This window comes from Hemicordylus capensis, chromosome 1 (genome assembly GCF_027244095.1).
Source record: "Hemicordylus capensis ecotype Gifberg chromosome 1, rHemCap1.1.pri, whole genome shotgun sequence".
Lineage (NCBI taxonomy): Eukaryota > Metazoa > Chordata > Lepidosauria > Squamata > Cordylidae > Hemicordylus > Hemicordylus capensis.
The window spans coordinates 321,469,063-321,486,886 of NC_069657.1; positions in this window are offsets into that span (position 1 = coordinate 321,469,063).

Genomic DNA, 17,824 nt, shown 5'->3' on the forward strand with positions numbered 1-17,824 from the left:
AAGCTCTAGCATGCCCTGCGTGAGTACGCAGGGCATGCTGCAGAGACCCCCGAGCCAGGAGGCTGCTTTTCAGCCTCCCGGTCTGGGGGCTACTTGTGAGTTGCTGCGGCGTGACAACTCACGATCTGAAAGCCCAGGTTAGCAGAGCACTCGTTCCGCTAACCCAGGCTTAGGGGAGGGCTAAATAAGCGGGTGCTAGCCCAGTGAGTCTCGCGATCAATGGGAAGCGGGCTAAGCACCCTTAGCCCGCTTTCCACTGATCGTGAGAATAGCTTCACTGAGTTCTGACTCTCCTTTGAAACACAGCCAACCTGAAGACAATAAAAACACTGTTGCTCCATTAAGAATTAAACAAAGACAGGAGCTAAAATGACCAGTGATTCATTTTCCAGCCTGGGAGCAGCGAGTAATGGTATTTGTGGTGTTTTTGGGTGTGCCATTTAGAGGAATAGCAACTTCAGCTGAGAATTTTTGACCTTCCTGAGCTGAAAGCCAGACTGCTGAGCAGATGGATGTGCTCAAATGTACCCCACTTTCTGCATGTGCTGAGCTCACTGCTGGGATGACTCAGGCAGACTGGGCTCAGATGGCTAATAGTAAAAAATAATAATGAACTTTGTTAACCGCCCCATAACAAATTGTTCTCTGGATGGCTCACAACACAACTGCTCTGCAGATGCTTCTGAGGTCTGACCCTTTCCTTGTGTGTATGTTTTTAAAAAAAATTTTTTATATCGCTTCCTAGTGCCAGCATTGCTTTTAACTTTTTTTAATTTCAAAAATTGGGAGCACGCAGGGATCATGAATTAGGGTAGGAAGCTTCTTCTTCCATCATGTAAATTATGTGAACTGCCCTACTGTATGGCAGAAATTCAACAGGTGCAGCTTTTCCTGGAACAAAGGTGGCATAATGGGAAACCTGCATCTGCTTAATTTCTCCTTCAGAACTAAATAAAGCTATTAGAGCCTCTAGCAAGAAATAGTGGTGATAACCCTACATCAGGAATAAGCTATAACCCTGTTCAGACATTATGTTGTACATGAATTCAGGTGTCCATACACATGTACATGACTGTACATATATTCATTTAAAAAGTGATCCTGGGTACTAAAGACTATCTCACATAAGGTAGTGAAAGGACATCCAGTTTCATTTTCTGTAGGTCCGACCACAGTTTCACAGGAAAATGGACCCTCGATTTCCCTCCCCTGGACTCTTGATTTGTACCTTCAGTTTGTAGTGAGGTCTGCCACTGGACCTCTGGCTCCGTGGTGCCAGTATTACATCTGAACACTGGCATCGCAGTCTGGTTGCTTTGCAACCAGAGTTGAGGGAAGAAGCTCCTCCCTCACTCTGGCTGCTATTGGCTGCCAGGGCAGTCCTTCAGTAAAGAAGGAAGCCCAGGAAGCCAGGTCCACCTCTTCTCTGCAGTCAGCGATACTGCAGAAAGGGAGCAATCCTGAACATCCAAATTTGGACAGGAGAGTGGGGGAGGGGAGAGTGGAACCACAGGTCCACTAGACCTGCAGTTCTGTGTTATGTGCAAATGTGGCCCATGTGTAGATTTTCTTTCTTTCTCTTTCTTCTCTTTCTTTCTGAGGGAACAACTACAAAACCAAGAAGCTCTGGCAAAAACTGACTAATTTTAGTCACATTTTTGATATATCAGATTTAATCGGGGGGGGGGGGGATGCTGTCTTGAAAAACAATACTAAGTAAGCTGCTCTAGATGTTTCCTAAGCCAAGGCACAAGATTCTTTGCCCCAAAGAAGAGTCTTTTAATTGGAAAGCATTAGGAAATCTTGTATTAAAAACATTGGCCAACATGTTCTGCAGCATTAGGAGGGTGGAGCAAGAGCTGCACCTTGAAGAGAAGCTGCTGTGGAGCTCAGCCAAAGGCTTGCCCTCCAGCTGTGTAACCCTCAGGGACATAATTATACAAGCTAAAAAGTCTTTTGCAGCAAGGGGAGAGGTGAAAATTGTTCTACCTCCTCCTCTGCACTTGCTCAGATGCACAAGAAGCCTTTGTTACGGTGATACTGAAGGTTTTTTGCCTAAAAACATGCATCTGCATTTGCTTGCATTTTCTTTCCTCTTGCTCCCATTTCTATCTAAATTCAAACCGCAAGCTCCTTGGGCACAGTTCTTTCTTTTTGTGTTACTGCCACAGTGTAAGTAATTCTCTTTCTTTCTTTCTTTCTTTCTTTCTTTCTTTCTTTCTTTCTTTCTTTCTTTCTTTCTTTCTTTCTTTGAAACATTCTGAGAACATTTTGAGAAATTTGTTTAAAACTGGTTTTCTTTCTATTATTTATATAGTCTCCTGAGGAGGAAAACTATGAGACTGATTCAATATTAATGCCTTTCTTTATATTGAAAGATATTTTTCTTTACTCTTTATGCTGTATTCTCATTATTTTTGTAAGTTTTTCTTTGTGGTGTTCTGTTATTATTATATGAGTACCCTGGCACTAATTACATTATTGTTCAGGACTCCACAACTTCAGCTCTCCAGCTATTATTAGACTACAACCCATCATCCTTGGCTCTGTGTCCAAAGATCAGGGATTATGGGAGTTTTCGTTCAACAACGGCTGGAGAGCCAACACTGTGCAGCCCTGTTATGTTGATCATACTAAGAATAGTTTTATTTAATGCCATTATCTGGATTGCTTTGAACTTCATAATCTAGAGTCCATTCTATTCAGAATTTTTCAACCTTCTCTTTGCTATCAGAAATTGCTTGAGCCAGGAATAATGTCTTTGGGGGTACTTCATACACAACCAGGTGTGTACCAAGACTGGAGTGGGCCCAGAGACAAGATTTTAAAATTTGGGTCCCTCGCTGCCTTCCTTTCCTTCTCCTGGGCCCATATCTCTGCTGCACAAGAACACTGACACATGTAATATAGCACAGCAAATTAACAGACAACCAAAATTGTCATCTGAATCCACTCCAACATATATGGACCAAATGATGGGGGGGCGGGGTTGTTCTCAAACGCAACAAAACAATTTGCAAACTATGGGAAAGGCAACTTGTAGAAATTACAGTAGAGGTTTTCCATGGTAAAATAACATGTCTTAAAGAGCAATGCAAATTAATTCAACACTATTTATTTATTTATTTATTTATTTATTTAAGTTTTATACTGCCCTTCCAAAATGGCTCAGGGTGGTTTACAATTAAAACATCCAAACAATCCTGCAAACCAGTGCTTGGATGTGGTTCTTTCAGAGTTTTTCCAATCTAGGGTTGTCACCAAGTGACTCAGTTTGAAAGATTTGACCCTTATTTCAAAATACAACCACACCACCTGAGACTTTGTGCTGGTATACTTTTATAATAAAACTGCAATCCTTCTGTGTACACTGACTGGGAAGTCAAGCACCTCCCCCCTCCCACACACACACACAACATGGCACATGTGGGTTCTTGAGGGCACAAACAGCAACTGAACTCACAAGAATGCAATAATATAAAACAAGTATAATTCATGCAAATATGGATTAGTAGAAACATTTCAACACACAACGTAACATATTCCCATAGCCTGCATAATTCTTTATCCACTCCCCTGCCTCTAAAAGATCCAATATTTAAACAACTGAATTTCCAAGAATATAAAGATGTGGGTTTTTTTTTAAAGATAATGGGTTCTTTTGAGGCAGGATGGGGGAGACGTTGGAATTTTTGTTGTTTTTTACTGCAACTAGGGGGCTGGGTGGGAACGAGATCCGCCATTCAGAAAAGCAGGAGCTGCTTCCTCATGCCTCTCTCTCCTGGCTTGCACTCTTTCCCTCATCATAGCTGAATGGAGAGTTTGGAAGTAAGGCATTTTTGCCCCTCTCCCAGCTTCCCTCCTGCTCTTGCTGCTTTTGCTCTTTCAGGACATTTGCAGAGTTCAGGAGTTTTGCAAGCACAGAGAGCAGACACTGGTACAAAAAACGAAACATACACAAGACAGACCCGATCTCCATGAGGGTGCTCCGTTCTGCACCCGCCCCCCACACATGAAACTCTTCTCCTTCCCTCTTTGAAGAAAGACAGTTTGCAAACTGAAGTCCAAGCTCCACAATTTGGAGAAAAAACAACAACAACCAGGGGGCGGGGGCTTACTTTTACTTGTCTTCCTTGTGCAGAGTTCAGGAGTTTTGAAAGCACAGAGTGAAGACACATACAAAAAAGTGAAACATACACAAGACAGACCAGATCTCCACAAGGGTGCTCCATTCTCCATGCCAACACACACATGAAACTCATCCTCTTTCCCCTTTGAAGAGAGACAGTTTGCAAACTGAAGTCCAAGCTCCACAATTTGCCAAAAAGGGGGGGGGGGCTTACTTTTTCTTGTCTTCTTTGTAATGTCTCCCACCCTCTTCCACCTCCAGGTCCAGCCTGGGCAATAGAAGGCAGATAGAACCATTCCCCTCCCCCAACAGCAGGACAGAGTCAGCAGCGATCCAAACAATTATTCTCAGCTACCTCAGCCTGCCGGGGAGAAGGAAGCTTCACTGAGGGAAAGTTTGCTTCTCTCCCTCCTTCCGTCACCATGGGCTCCCAGCAGCTCGCTCTCGCAAGCACGCTGCATGGGCAGAGAAGCAGGGGTAGATTTGGCAGGCAGGCAGCTGCCTTTGCTCTCCTTGCAGGCATGCTGCATGGCAGAATTGAGAGGGCAAGGACTGGCTGGAGGGAGGGGGTCCTCTCAGAGGCTGTGGGCCAGGAGACATTTGTCTCCCTTTGCCTCATTAGCGGTACACCCCTGTACCCAACCATTTCAGGGATGTATACTATCTATGAAGGAATTAGTGTTACTGTATATACCACACTGACCCAGAGGACTTGTGTTTTATTTTATAAGTGTCCCAATAGGTAGTTACTATACGTGAGAAATAATTGGTGGAAGCCTGCAAATGGTCGTTCCTGGCTCATAAATGCCACTGAGATTGGGAAAATCTTGAAAGAGGCAATTGTGTAGGACAGGAATCAAAGTAATTAGATTTGACAAGGATCAAGATCATTCATACCTGGAGTATTGTGTAAAGTACCTTTTTAATAAGTTCATGAACTCCTGTTCCTGGATAACTACCTTCCAAAGCGTGGGACACAAAGAACAGAAACTTTCTTTTCACCTTAGTCCATAATGACATGTATGCACATTACAAAAGCATCAGATAATTGGGGAATTTGATATAATTAGCAATTAGACGTGAATAAAAAGACTCCACATGGAAACTGAAAATGGTCTGGAGACTAGAATTAAAGGTGACCTACACATTTATTAAGGGCTCTTGTACAAATCATGGCTCCATTGTGATTAATTCTAAATCCTGGCCCAATTTCTCAGTTGGGGCATTTTGGCATGGCTCCATCCAGGCTAAAAGTGCAAAATGGCTTTTGAGTATCTTTCCCCCCCCTGTTTGTAATATTAATGTTTCTCTAATGGTGCCATTAGTTTTTACTGAGAAAGTACCTCATACACTTTTAAATGTAAGTGACCAGGTATCATGAAGATAAGCATTTAGCCTATGTTCTTCAGTGTGACTGCAAGCAGAGCATCAGTAGACTTGCCAAATGAACAGAAGAAAATGTTCTGTCCTGCTTTTGTGTCTTTAACAGCAACTCACTCTCTAGAAAACCTTGGACAGAATGGTGAAAATTATCTACTGTGTACATCCTTTCACTATTAAAGACATAGGTGCAGAAGCTACTAAAAAGGATGGCAACCCTAAGCATCCACGGTATGCATTTTAAATTAACTTTCTTGGTGCAAGGAGGCTGGTAGTTGTTTTGCCTTTATTGTTGGTGTAATGTGCCTTTCACATGTATCTTATGCCTGCATGAAAATTGTTGCTAGGAATCAGTGTTAGATTGGACTATAGGCTAGATGAAAGAAAAATCTAGTTATTTCACTTGTGCACAGTATGACAAGATATTTACAGGCAATGGTGCAGTGGTTAGAATGCTGGTCTAGGACTGGGGAGACCCGAGTTCAAATCCCCATTCAGCCATGAGACTTGCTGGGTGACTCTGGGCCAGTCACCTCTCTCTCAGCCTAACCTACTTCACAGGGTTGTTGTGAGGAGAAACCTAAGTATGTAGTACACCGCTCTGGGCTCCTTGGAGGAAGAGCGGAATATAAAATGTAAACAATAATAATAAAATAATAATAATAATAATAGTGTGTTAACCTTGCACATCCTTGGCAAGTTGCCCACAGCACAAATGCACTCCTGGGATGAAACAGATTTCTAAATGAAACCAGTCTTTTTCAGAATGAATGACAGTTGCACCCCACTTGCAAGCCTTTCCTTTTCAGTTCTTCCTTGCATTACCTTCTGTCCTGGTGTCTGTTGCCGCTGCCACTTTCTTGAAACTCCCATTTCATTGCTTTTTACTTAATAGTGCATAATGGTATTAAGTATGGGAATAAAGAAAGCAGAGATCCTTGCCGAGCTAAAAGGTTTAAAGTTTTTGTTTTTAATGATGATCTTCTTTAAGTTCAAATGAATAAATAACTATTTTAAAGGTTACTTCTAGACTTTAAGATGTAATTCTCTTTGCAATGTGGAAGTCATTTCGCTTGCTTGACCAAACTGAAGCCATTTTGTTAGCTTGATGCAAGAACTGTTTGAGCAGAAGTGCTTTGCAAGGAGAAAACAAGCAGACAGGCAGGAAATAGTGAGTTCAAGCGTTCAAAGAGTTCAAATCTGTTTGGCTTGAAACAGATTTCAGGGGGAAAGTCCCTAGAAATTTGAATAATCCTTAGCAGACAATGACAGCAGCTATACTTTACTCAACTTTGTCTAAAGCAATCTGATCATGCAGGATGAATATGGTTTGTCACTGTAACTTCCTTGTTTTAATATATGCATGCAAATGGTCCAGCTAACTAATTGAAATGTTTAAATAACTTGAAACAATTATGTAATTGTTATGTATCTCTTTTGACAAAATAAGACTGTGTTCTGAACTCTGCAAGCGGTCTTTGAGGTATGATCAGGTCTGTGACCTTCACGAACTCTCTCTGACCCATTTTCAGCTGAAACGGTCTTTTATCAATAAAGCAATATTTGAATTATAATAAACACAGTGTGAAGACCACATTTTCTTCCACAACAGTCTGTTGATGGCCAGCAGCAATATGATCTATGGAGTTAGTTTTCTTCTCCACCCAGACCTCAACTTAAAACCTTTCTTCTTTGCTCCTTGCAACATACTACCAGTTCAAACAATATGGCCAGCAGCACATGTGAACAGGAAGGGGGAATACTGAGAGTGCACTGTAAGGACATCCTCCACAAATGTCCCAATGCCCTCCTGGTGAATCCCTTGATAGTGTGTGGGAGTGTTCATCCACTATGTGAGAATTACTTGTTAAAACAAGTACTTGAGGCACGTGTTTAGGGGCCAGTCAGATGAACAGCCCCCATGTGTGAGCAAGGGACACTCCAGGTGGGGACTGGGACATCTGTGGAGTGCTTCCTGTCATATCATTTGATCTGGCAAGTGTATCTTCAGCAGCCTGGCTGTGGCCACGGTGCGGCTCCGTGGTGCAGCAACTCACGAGTAGACCCCCGACTGGGAGGGCATGCTGGAGCTTCTGGGGGCCATGTGGCCTCCGGTCCTCCCAGCCCCTGCCGGCTCCATAACAGAGCCAGTAGTCATGTGGGCAGCTAGTTCAGCCGCTCAGAGCAGACTGTCTGCTCGTGTGCAGGGAGAGCAGGCTAAGCCTGCTCTCCCCACTCACCATCCCCAGGCGGCTCCCACTGGTAGTGGGAACTGCCTCATGGTTGGGGCAAAACACTGGGCCAATTACTCTTTCTCATCCTAACCCATCTCACAAGTCTATTGTGAGGAATTTGGTTGGTTGGTTGGTGGTTATTGAGGCACTTCACACGATTGCTGTGAAGCTCCTCAGTGTGGCCTCAATGCGGTCTGCAGGGTGAGTGGGCTTAGCCCACTCTCCCCGCAGACAAGCAGCCACTCATAGCTGGGCAGCTGGATTGGCTGCCCACATGGCTGCCGGGATCGGGAGCTGCGTGGCCCCTGGAAGTTCCAGGATGCCCCGCGCAAGCGCACAGGGCATCTTAGAGAGACCCCCGAGCCTGGGAGGCTGTTTGCAGCCTCCCAGTCAGGGGTCTATTTGTGTGTCACCGTGCACTGTGGCAACACACGAGCAACCAAATGAGGTTAATGGAGCGCTTGCTCTGCCAACCTCATTTAAGGGGAGGGGGGATTAGGCGGGCTAGCCACCTTGGGAGCACCGTGCTTGCCTGTGAGCCCAGTGGTTCCCACAATCCCTGGAAAGTGGGCCAAAGTCCCTTAGACTGCTTTCCAGGGATTGTGGGAATAGCCTCATGTATTTGCTTGCTTGCTTGCTTACTAGTAGAAGGGCTTGAAGCTTGAAAGCCCATGAATGTCTTACCTCTCTGTGACTCTAGGCTTTTCCTAGCTTTGTGAGGTTTCATTCCCTATGCTTTCCAATGGGAGAGTTTCCCCAGATTTTGGGGGAAAGTAATGAATTTTTCAAGGGTTTTTGGATTTAATTTTTATTTTATTTTTGTAATCTGGGTGAGGTCTGGAACCAACTTGTGAAAACAGCATATTTCTATCTGTTGTGCTTTGGTTTGGGAGTTTCATGCCAGTTGGTCAGTCAGACCGTGTTGAACCTCAGCATGCTCCCAAACAGGGCTCTGTCAAAAGAGGGTCACCCAGTTCCCAGCCCCTCCTCTAAAACCAGGTTCAGCAAGCAGGGGAGGTTGCCTACCCACTCCCAGTGCCTGTGTGGAGCCACGGAACGCTGTGGAACGCTGTGGAACGCTGCTTGAGGCTCCCTCCCCGGGGATACCATAGAGGCTGGATAACAGAGTGGGCTGCAAAGCAAGCAGAAGTTTGCTTGGGGAAAGCCTGTCCAGCAAACAGCACTAAGCTTCCTTAAAGTGGCAGGCACCTTGCAATTGAGCCCAAGGGAAAATATGACCATAGGAAGCTGCCTGCCACTGAGTCAGACAATTAGTCCATCCATCTTAGTACTGTCTTAGTACTGCCAACACAAACTGGCAGTGGCTTCCCGAGGCTCTCAGGCAGGATTCCCGCACAGCCCGACCTGGAGATGCCAGGCAGGGAGCTCAAATCCTTCTTCCTATAGCATCCCTATCCCCTAAGGGGAATAGTTGCACAGACACATGTCATACTATTCATTCATTCATTTTACATTTTACTAGCTGACCCTGCACTGAGCATCTGTGTGGTCTTGCACTGAGCCTGTGGCATTGCACCTCGCTCACTCTCGCCACCCCACTCTCCCCCCGCAAGTCTCTCGCCACTCCCGCAATGCTCTCACTCGCTCTCGCCACCCCTGCTCTCCCCCTGCAAGTCTCTCGCCACTCCTGCAATGCTCTCGCTCACTCTTGCCACTCCCGCTTGCCCCCATGCAAGTCTCCCCCCCCCCGCAAGTCTTCTGCTCGTGCTCTCTGTCCTCCATCTTTCTATCTCTGTCTCGCAGTCCTTGCTTCCCTCTGCCACTGCCAGGGACTGTCGCCTGCTCGCCTGACAGCCTCTGAGCTTCGTGCCGCTTCATAGCGCAGCTCAACCAACCATCTGCCGCCCGCAGCCCTCAGAACCAACTGTCCAGCTCCTGAAGCTGCCCCCAGCATCTGAGCTCCCTGCTGCTTCCTAGCAGCCCCCATCCAACTGTCAAACTGCTTTCCAGCTGCCCCGCAGGGCGCATGGCCCGTCTAGAAGAATTAATAATATAGAATATCCCACTCTTCCTCCAAGGAGCCCAGAGCAGTGTACTACATACTCAAGTTCCTCCTCACAACAACACTGTGGAGTAGGTCAGGCTGAGAGTGAAGTGACTGGCCCAGAGTCACCCAGCAAGTAGCACGGCTGAATAGGGATTTTTGTGCTCCTTCCTGTCCCCTGCAAGTCACTGGACAAGAGCAGGCGTGTCCCTGCCCTTGCCTGCAGCTGCCCTTGCCTGCAGTGTGGTGTAGTGGTTAAAGTGCTGGACTAGGACCAAGGAGACCCGAGTTCAAATCCCCATTCAGCCATGAGACTTGCTGGGTGACTCTGGGCCAGTCACTTCTCTCACAGCCTAGCCTACTTCACAGGGTTGTTGTGAGGAGGAACTTGAGTATGCAGTACACCGCTCTGGGCTCCACTGGTTCCTCCTTCCATCTGCTGGTGGAGTGGGAGCGACCGCTGGAATGACTGTCCGTGCAAGGGTCACTGGTTCGGCCTCATGGAGGTAATGGCAGTGGGGGAGGCTCGCAGTGGCAGCAGGGGGCTCACAACAGTGGCAGAGGACCTCACGGCGGGGGCAGTCCAGGTGCCCAATTTGCCTCGGTGTGACACTGCACCCACCCGCCCACCCTTGCACCATCATCAAGATGCAGAGGGTAGCAGTGCCAATGAGGGTGTGCAGGTGTGGGCAACACTTTGCCACTCACTCTCCCACCCTGCTGGCACTGCAAGAGTGGCAAGTGGCAGCATCAGGGCAGGTGGGTGAGGGGGACACCCTCCCCAACATGCCCACCCTCCTACGCCCAGAGAGGCTAGCAAAGGGTGGCACTGGCGGATTGAGGGGGAGGCAGAGTCACCACGGCTACGGCGGCAGTGGGGTGGGGTGGGGTTCTCCTTTTTACCTTCTACACACACTATACAGTGGGGTGGGGTGTGTGCCATGGATGCCACAGCCACAGCTGCAGGGAGAGTGAGCGGGCGAGGGGAAGGTTCCCCCTTCTGCCTTCCCAAACCATGCTGCGGTGTACAGAGTGTGCCTTGTGCCTGGGCTACTTATGGGGGAATCTTGCAATTGCTCTCATCGGCATCTGGCAATTGCTCCAGGGGGCATCTTCTGTGTCCCTACTGGATCTGAGGAGTGCATTTGGGGGGTGTGTGTGACTCTTCCTTTGGGGCTGGTTGGCAGCGGCAGCTGCTCTAGTCTTCTCTCTCCTTTTGGGCATCAGGATGGAGTTCAGTTCCTTTGACAGTGCTGCAATTGCCAGGAAAGGGTTAATTGAGGCTACCCAACAGGGAGTAGCAAACAGGGACTGCAGCTTGGAGCCCTCTGAGTGGTCTCCTTGGGTCACGTGCTTGCTCTGTCCACTCACGACTGCTGTTGCCATGGGCGGGGCTGGAGGACCAACAATGCTAGCAATGGCTGGAGAGAACCTTAAAATGTTAATTGTCTGTCACTCACACTCCCTGCCGAGTTTGCAGCATGTGCCCGTCTGTTTGCTATGAGGTAAAAATAGAGTTCTATATGCTTTCAGGAGGTAACCCTGGTTTCTGTTCGTCTGAATAGCTTCAGCATATTTGTTTGTTTGAAGTTAACCGTAGACAATTGACAAAGAAGCAAACCTTACCATATTCTTGCATCTCAAACACAACTAGGTTATCCTGTCATATAGCTCTACATTTGTAGTTGCAGGAGACAGAAACTAAAACTGGAGGGTCAGGAGGAAGAGCAGTTGCAATGCCAAGAAGTGCCAGTCATTGCACACAAAATATAATCAGTATATGTTTTGGTTGCAAATGCCTTCAGCCACTGAGTCTTCAAGAAACTGTGGACCGGGTCTCACGATCAGTGAGACCCGGTTTTAATCTGTGAGTGGGAAGAGCGGGCTAAGCCCGCTCTCCCCGCTCACGAGAGGGCAGGGAGCCCTGGGCATCTGGATCGGCTGCCCACACGATGGCTGGCCCCGAGACGGAGCCAGCGGAGGGGTGGGGGGGAGTGGGGGCCACGCAGCCCCCACAAGCCCCAGTATGCCCTGCGCGAGCCTTTATCTTTGCTCAGACCTAGAGGCGCTTCACATGATCAAAGTGCAGCACCTTGAGGTGGTTTGCGGGAGAGTGGGCTTAGCCCACTCTTCCCACAGATGAGCAGGGAGCCATCCCTGGGTGGCCAGATCGGCCGCCCACACAACTACTGGCTTCGTCATGGAGCCTGTAGGGGCAGTGGGGATCGGGGGCCACCTGACCCCTGGAAGTCCCAGGATGCCCTGCGCAAGTGCACAGGGCATTCTGGAGAGACCCTTGAGGCCAGGAGGCTAGCTGTAGCTCACCTGTTGGGGGTCTACTCATGAATTGCTACAGAATGGAGTCGCTCTGTGGCGATTCACGATTGCCAAAACAGGTTTAGCGGAGCGCTCACTCCGCTGACCTCATTTAAGGGGGGGCACTTAAGTGGGTATTCACTAACCGCTGAGAGCTGCACAACGCTCAGCGGTTCTCATGACCACTTGAAAATGAGTTGGGCTCCCTTAGCCCACTTTGTTTTACATAGGCATGGGCCTGTATATTATGGGTAGAGAGGGAAAAACTGCATTCTATCATGTTATTTCACTTGACCCCCTTTCCTGCAACTTTCTCAAAGCTTCCCCTTTGGAGTATTTGTGCTAGGACAGGCATTTTTAAACCTCAGAATCAACTGTTGAACAAGTGTGTCCATTTTTAAAAAAGAATCCATGGGGAAATAGCTAAGTTATGAGAAGCAGAGGTTGGAAACTACACATGAAACCTCAACACCGTGGTCAAGTCTTTCCCCCTGTGAAGGAACTGGCCAAATCAAATGCCAGAACCTGCTTTTGATGCCAGAACCTGCTTTCTATCATGTAGACATTACACTCTGAGGCTATTCACATGCATGTGCAAAACTAGACTAAGGGAGCCCAGTCTGGTTTTGCACACATGTGAACCGCTGGGATTGGATGTGATCCCAGCAGCACCACAACGGCAAACCCGCTTGTCAAGCCACCCTTCTAAACAGGGTTAGTAGAGCAAGAGCGCTCCTAACCCTGTTTATTTGATCATGTGTCAGGCAGACTCAGGGAAGGGATGGGATCCTCATAATGCACTGCACACTCGCGTGGTGCATTACTGAAGTTCCATGGGGTGGGGCAATGCGTCCCAGCACCCTGACCCTCGGAGCTACTAGCAGGAGCCGGTACCCATCTGGGTGGGCGATTTGCCCACCTAAAGAAGATAGACTGCTCATGTGTGGGTGAAGTAGGCATTTCATAGCTTCCTCCTCTCGCCCCTTTAGACCCCGTTCTCTAGTCGTGAGAATAGGCTCCCTGTGTGTTTTCCTGTGTCACGAAACACCCAAATGGTGCTAAGTGGACAAAGACAATGCAAATTAGGGAAGGCTAGCAAGTGTTATTGTTCTCCCTATGACAATACTTAAGAGTAATTGATGAGACATTAAATCCCCCCATCAGAGCAATCAACCCCCGCATTAATCCCGGAGGTCTGAAGAGATGTGGGGGAAACATTAAATTAACACTTGAAATTCACGCAACCAAATCTTGTCAGCTCAGAAGCTAGTGCAAGACAAATTGGAGACAAGGAGGCTATTCACACGAGCGTGCAAAACCGGGTTAAGGGTGGATTTGGGCAAGCTGCAGGTGAGTCGCAGGAGAGAGGCCGCTCATCTGGATGCTCATCTGCTGCTTATCTGCCTGCCCAGGGAACAGCAACCGATTGTATGTGGGGAAGGTAAGCTAAACCCTCCTTCCTCACAGACAGGCCCAGAGCTCTTTTCCGTGATTGTGAGAAGAGCTCCAAGGTCTCCTTCTGATGTCCATTATAAACAAAGGAGGGGAAATTTGCCCTATTAGCTTCTGACCTGGCTTCATTCATCTCTCTTTCCAATGGGCTCCCATGAAGAACTCCTGCCAGAGTCCAGGCTGCATGCTATGAGGCCTGTGCAGTTCCTTCCACTCATGCTGAAAGGTTCATTTCTACAATCCATTCTTTGCAACTAAGATTATCAGCCTCCTGGCCTAATAATATCACTGTGTCAGGACAAAGGCAACTTGCTCTTGTTTTTGAACATTTGCTTTCATATTTTTTATTGCTTGTAAACTGTTCCTTTGATGTTTTGTTTAATAAACCAAGCTTTTAACTAGCTTTTACTATTAACTCTGGACTGTGTGGGAACATTCTCTCCTCACCAAAGTTCTATACTGTTGCAAGACTGCTACTGGGCATGTACAGATCTGACATTACCACATAATCTTCATCTTATTTATTTGTTATTTCTCTGTGTAAACTGCCCGGAGCCATTTTTGGAATTCGAATAGAAATCGAATTAATAATAATAATAACAACAACCTAATGAGAGCCATTTCTTAATCTGTAGAAATTCAAAGCATATTTAGTTCAACAAATCCATAAAAGACGCTTTATGGAAGACAGCCTATTGAAAAAGGCCTTTCCCAAAGAAATGACATCCACCTTCATTTGGCTTTATTTTACCTTAGAACTGCTGGGCCTCAGTGCTCATGTTTGGCTTTTACCACTCTCCAGCCTTGTACCTCATAAGAGAGAAAGGCTCCTGGGCTCGGAGGTCTCTCCAGGATGCCCCGCACGCTTGAGCAGGGCATCCTGAAACTTCTGGGGGGCCACATGGCCCCCGATCCCTGCAGCCCCCGCCGGCCCCGTAATAGAGCTGGCAGCTGGTAGCCGATCCAGCCACCCAGAGAGGAGGCAGTAATCGTCTGCAAAGGGATAAGCACTTTTGGGCTTCCTCCCCGCAGAAGGCGGTAGCCTCCTGCAGCAATTGTGAGGATCGCTCCACTGAATGATAGGCAGAAATTTGGCCAGTGGAGTTCTCACCAGCATCTGGAGATGGGAACTGCATTCATTGAAGTTCTGGCTGTCAAGCAGCTGAAGTACAGGCAGAATGCCAACAGGTGCTGCTTGCACCTTCATATGCTAGACAAAGTTGCACCTATTAAACACCTGCCTGTCATGTAATGGTTAAAAGTCCTGGGACCTCTGGCCTCATTTCCCGCCAGAGAATGGTACAATACATTGTAAACCATTTATATGTTTGCTTGGAGACAAGCAGTGTTTGGTCATCATTCTACATCACTGATGTTCCTTTGCCAGGAAGGAACAGGTTGTTCACTGCTAGAAGTTGTAACAATGGTAACATTCTGACCGACACTTACCTCTCTTTGTGCTGGTTTATGCCTGAATAACGTCAGGTTCAGGAAAGATGTCTCACTGAGGCTCTACACACAAATGGTGTGTATTGCTGGGAGGGGTTTGGCGGGGAGAGCGGATCAAGCCTGCTCTCCCCGCACACGAGCAGCAGTTGAGCCCTGGGCAGCCGGATCAGCTGCCCACATGATAACCGGCTCTGTCACAGAGTTGTTTGGAGTTGCAGAGATCGGGGGCCGCCTGGCCCCCAGAAGTCCCAGAATGCCCCATGCGAGGCTTGTAGGAGCCCACCAGTTGGGAGTCTAACCACAAGTCACTGCAGAGTGGAGCCACACCATGGCGACTCATGATCAAGAAAATGGGATTAGCGGAGCACTCGCTCTGCTAACCTCATTTAACGGGAGGGCTACTTTGGTGGGCGGGCTGCCATTGAACCACAGGGCTCACCTGTGAGCCTGGTGGTTCTCACGATGGGGGGAAACCGGGCTGAGCTCCCTTAGCCCAGTTTTCTCCCATCGTGAGAATAGCCTCACTGGGTATTTCAGCTGGGTATCCACACCTCACAGGATATGGATGAGATGAGGCTTCTCATTTACCAATGCTTTTTGTTCCCTTCCACACTGGTCTAGCAGAACCATGGAGACACAATTTAACTAGGTCCTCCATTAGTTCTCTTCTGCTGATTGTGAAGATTCTAGTTGTCTGCTGAGATAATACACTCGCCATACGCTTAGAGGCACACATTACCAAATTCTTCTTAAACATTGTGGTAACACTAATCCTCAGCTTTTGCTGTTGCCACCAGCCTATGCAGGTAGTAGACAGGAGCATGGAAGTCCTAGCCAAATTGTGTTTCCTGGGTTATGATTTTGTAAAGTAAAGTGTGCCATCAAGTCAATTTCGACTCCTGGTGCCCACAGAGCCCCGTGGTTTTCTTCGGTAGGCCAATCCAATAACTCAGATTCGACATCAGGTCTCATGCCATCATGGTGTGAACATCATGGGCCACTGAATTTCCTCACTTTCTGGAGTTCAGTTTGAGCTACCACACCCATAACTATCCCTGTAAACCTACAGGGGTTTTTGCTTTAATTAAACTGAAATAATTACCAAAAAGTAATAAAGTGCACACAGGTTAAAATGTAATTTAAACTATTCTGTTCCAGCTAGGGTCTCTAACAAGTGAAATCCTCAGACCACCAGCCACAAATGGCTTTTTGGCAGTCTTCACGTACAGATATACTCTCTTAGTAGTCTATCGTCTTTAGACAACTATAAACTGCAGGATGTTCAAAGCTTTTGTGAGCTTACTCTCTGTACATGTGCTGCTGCAAACTCCTCCAGACCTGCACTACTTCCTAGCACAATCTTATCCCTGTGTGAAGGATAAGATTGTGTACAATCTTATTCTGCTCAGCATGTGTACAGAATAAGATTGCACTAGGAAGTAGCATGGAAACTTTCAGAGTATGTGTACAAGGAGCAACACCATGCTTGGAACTTACACAAAAGTTTTGAACACCATGCAGTTTAATTGCATTTGGAAAGTCCCCATGAGATGACAAAAGGTCAGGTGAAAGGCACAGTGCCTCAGAGTTTGTATATCCTTTGGGTGGGGGCGGGGGAGTTTCCATCCACTTACTGTCATTTTTGCTCTTTCCACTGACCTTTCCAGAGAAGAAGCTCTTGGGACTACATAGCGAGGCTGTTCTCACGCACAGCCTAACCTGGGCTAGGAATGTCCAGCCTGGGTTAGGCTGCTTTTAAGCCCAGCTGTTAGCTGAGGTCAAGAGAGCAAGAACTCCCTTACCCCCGGCTACCTGCTTGTGTGTGAGCACAAGCTGCTTCAAGCCCAGCTGCACATAGAGATGGGTGCCTAGAGTGGCTGTATCTTGGTGGAATCCCCCACTACAGTGGGCATGAATCTGCATTGTGGGCTTCATGGAAGCCGGGACAATGAGTCCCAGCCTCAGATCAATCCGCCCTGCTCCACGCTGTAAGGAGCAGGGCTGCTCGTGTGGTAGTGTGCTCTGCACTCCCACCAGCTAAACAGTGATCATCTGGGGAAAAGGCAAGGTTTGGGAGCCTTCCTCCCTCTTCCTGTCTACCCACCTGGTAGGTCATGTGAATGACCCTAGCATTTCAAAACCAACTCGAGACCTTGCTTCCTCTTTTCCTCCTTTCCTTGATATACTTAATCATTTTAGTCACATTCTTTCTAGAAGTATAGTTCCTTCTCTTTTCACATTGTGAGTTGTTGTAATGCCAGTTCTATTCCTTGTGGTTTCCTTGACATCAGTTCTGCTAACTGAGCCTGGTTATCTTTCCCTCTTGTTTTTTATTTATTTATTTATTTATTTATTTATTTATTTATTTATTTATTTGATTTATATACTGCCCTTCCGAAATGGCTCAGGGCAGTTAGTTGTAGTTTCCAAAACTGTAGTTGTAGTTTCCGAAATGGCTCAGGGCAGTTGTTGTAGTTTCTATGATGATTACACATTTTCCCGTTTACTTACACATGTAGTAAACTTACATTCCTGTTTACACTACATGTGTAGAACCGGTTTGACCAAACAAATGCTAACAGAAGCCTAAAGCTCTTAGATGGACAAAATGCTATTAAATGCCTATTAAGCTCTTAATAAATACTGGGCCGGGTCTCACGATCAGAGACCTGGTTTGGTGGGGTGAGCAGGGAGAGCAGGCTAAGCCCGCTCTCCCCACAGACGATCACAGAGAGAATTCTGGGCGGCTGGATCGGCCGCCCACATGATTGCCGGCTCCGTGACAGAGCCGGCGGGGGCTGGGGAGCTCGGGGGCCGCGCAGCCCCCAGAAACTCCAGCATACTGGGGAGACCTCCGGA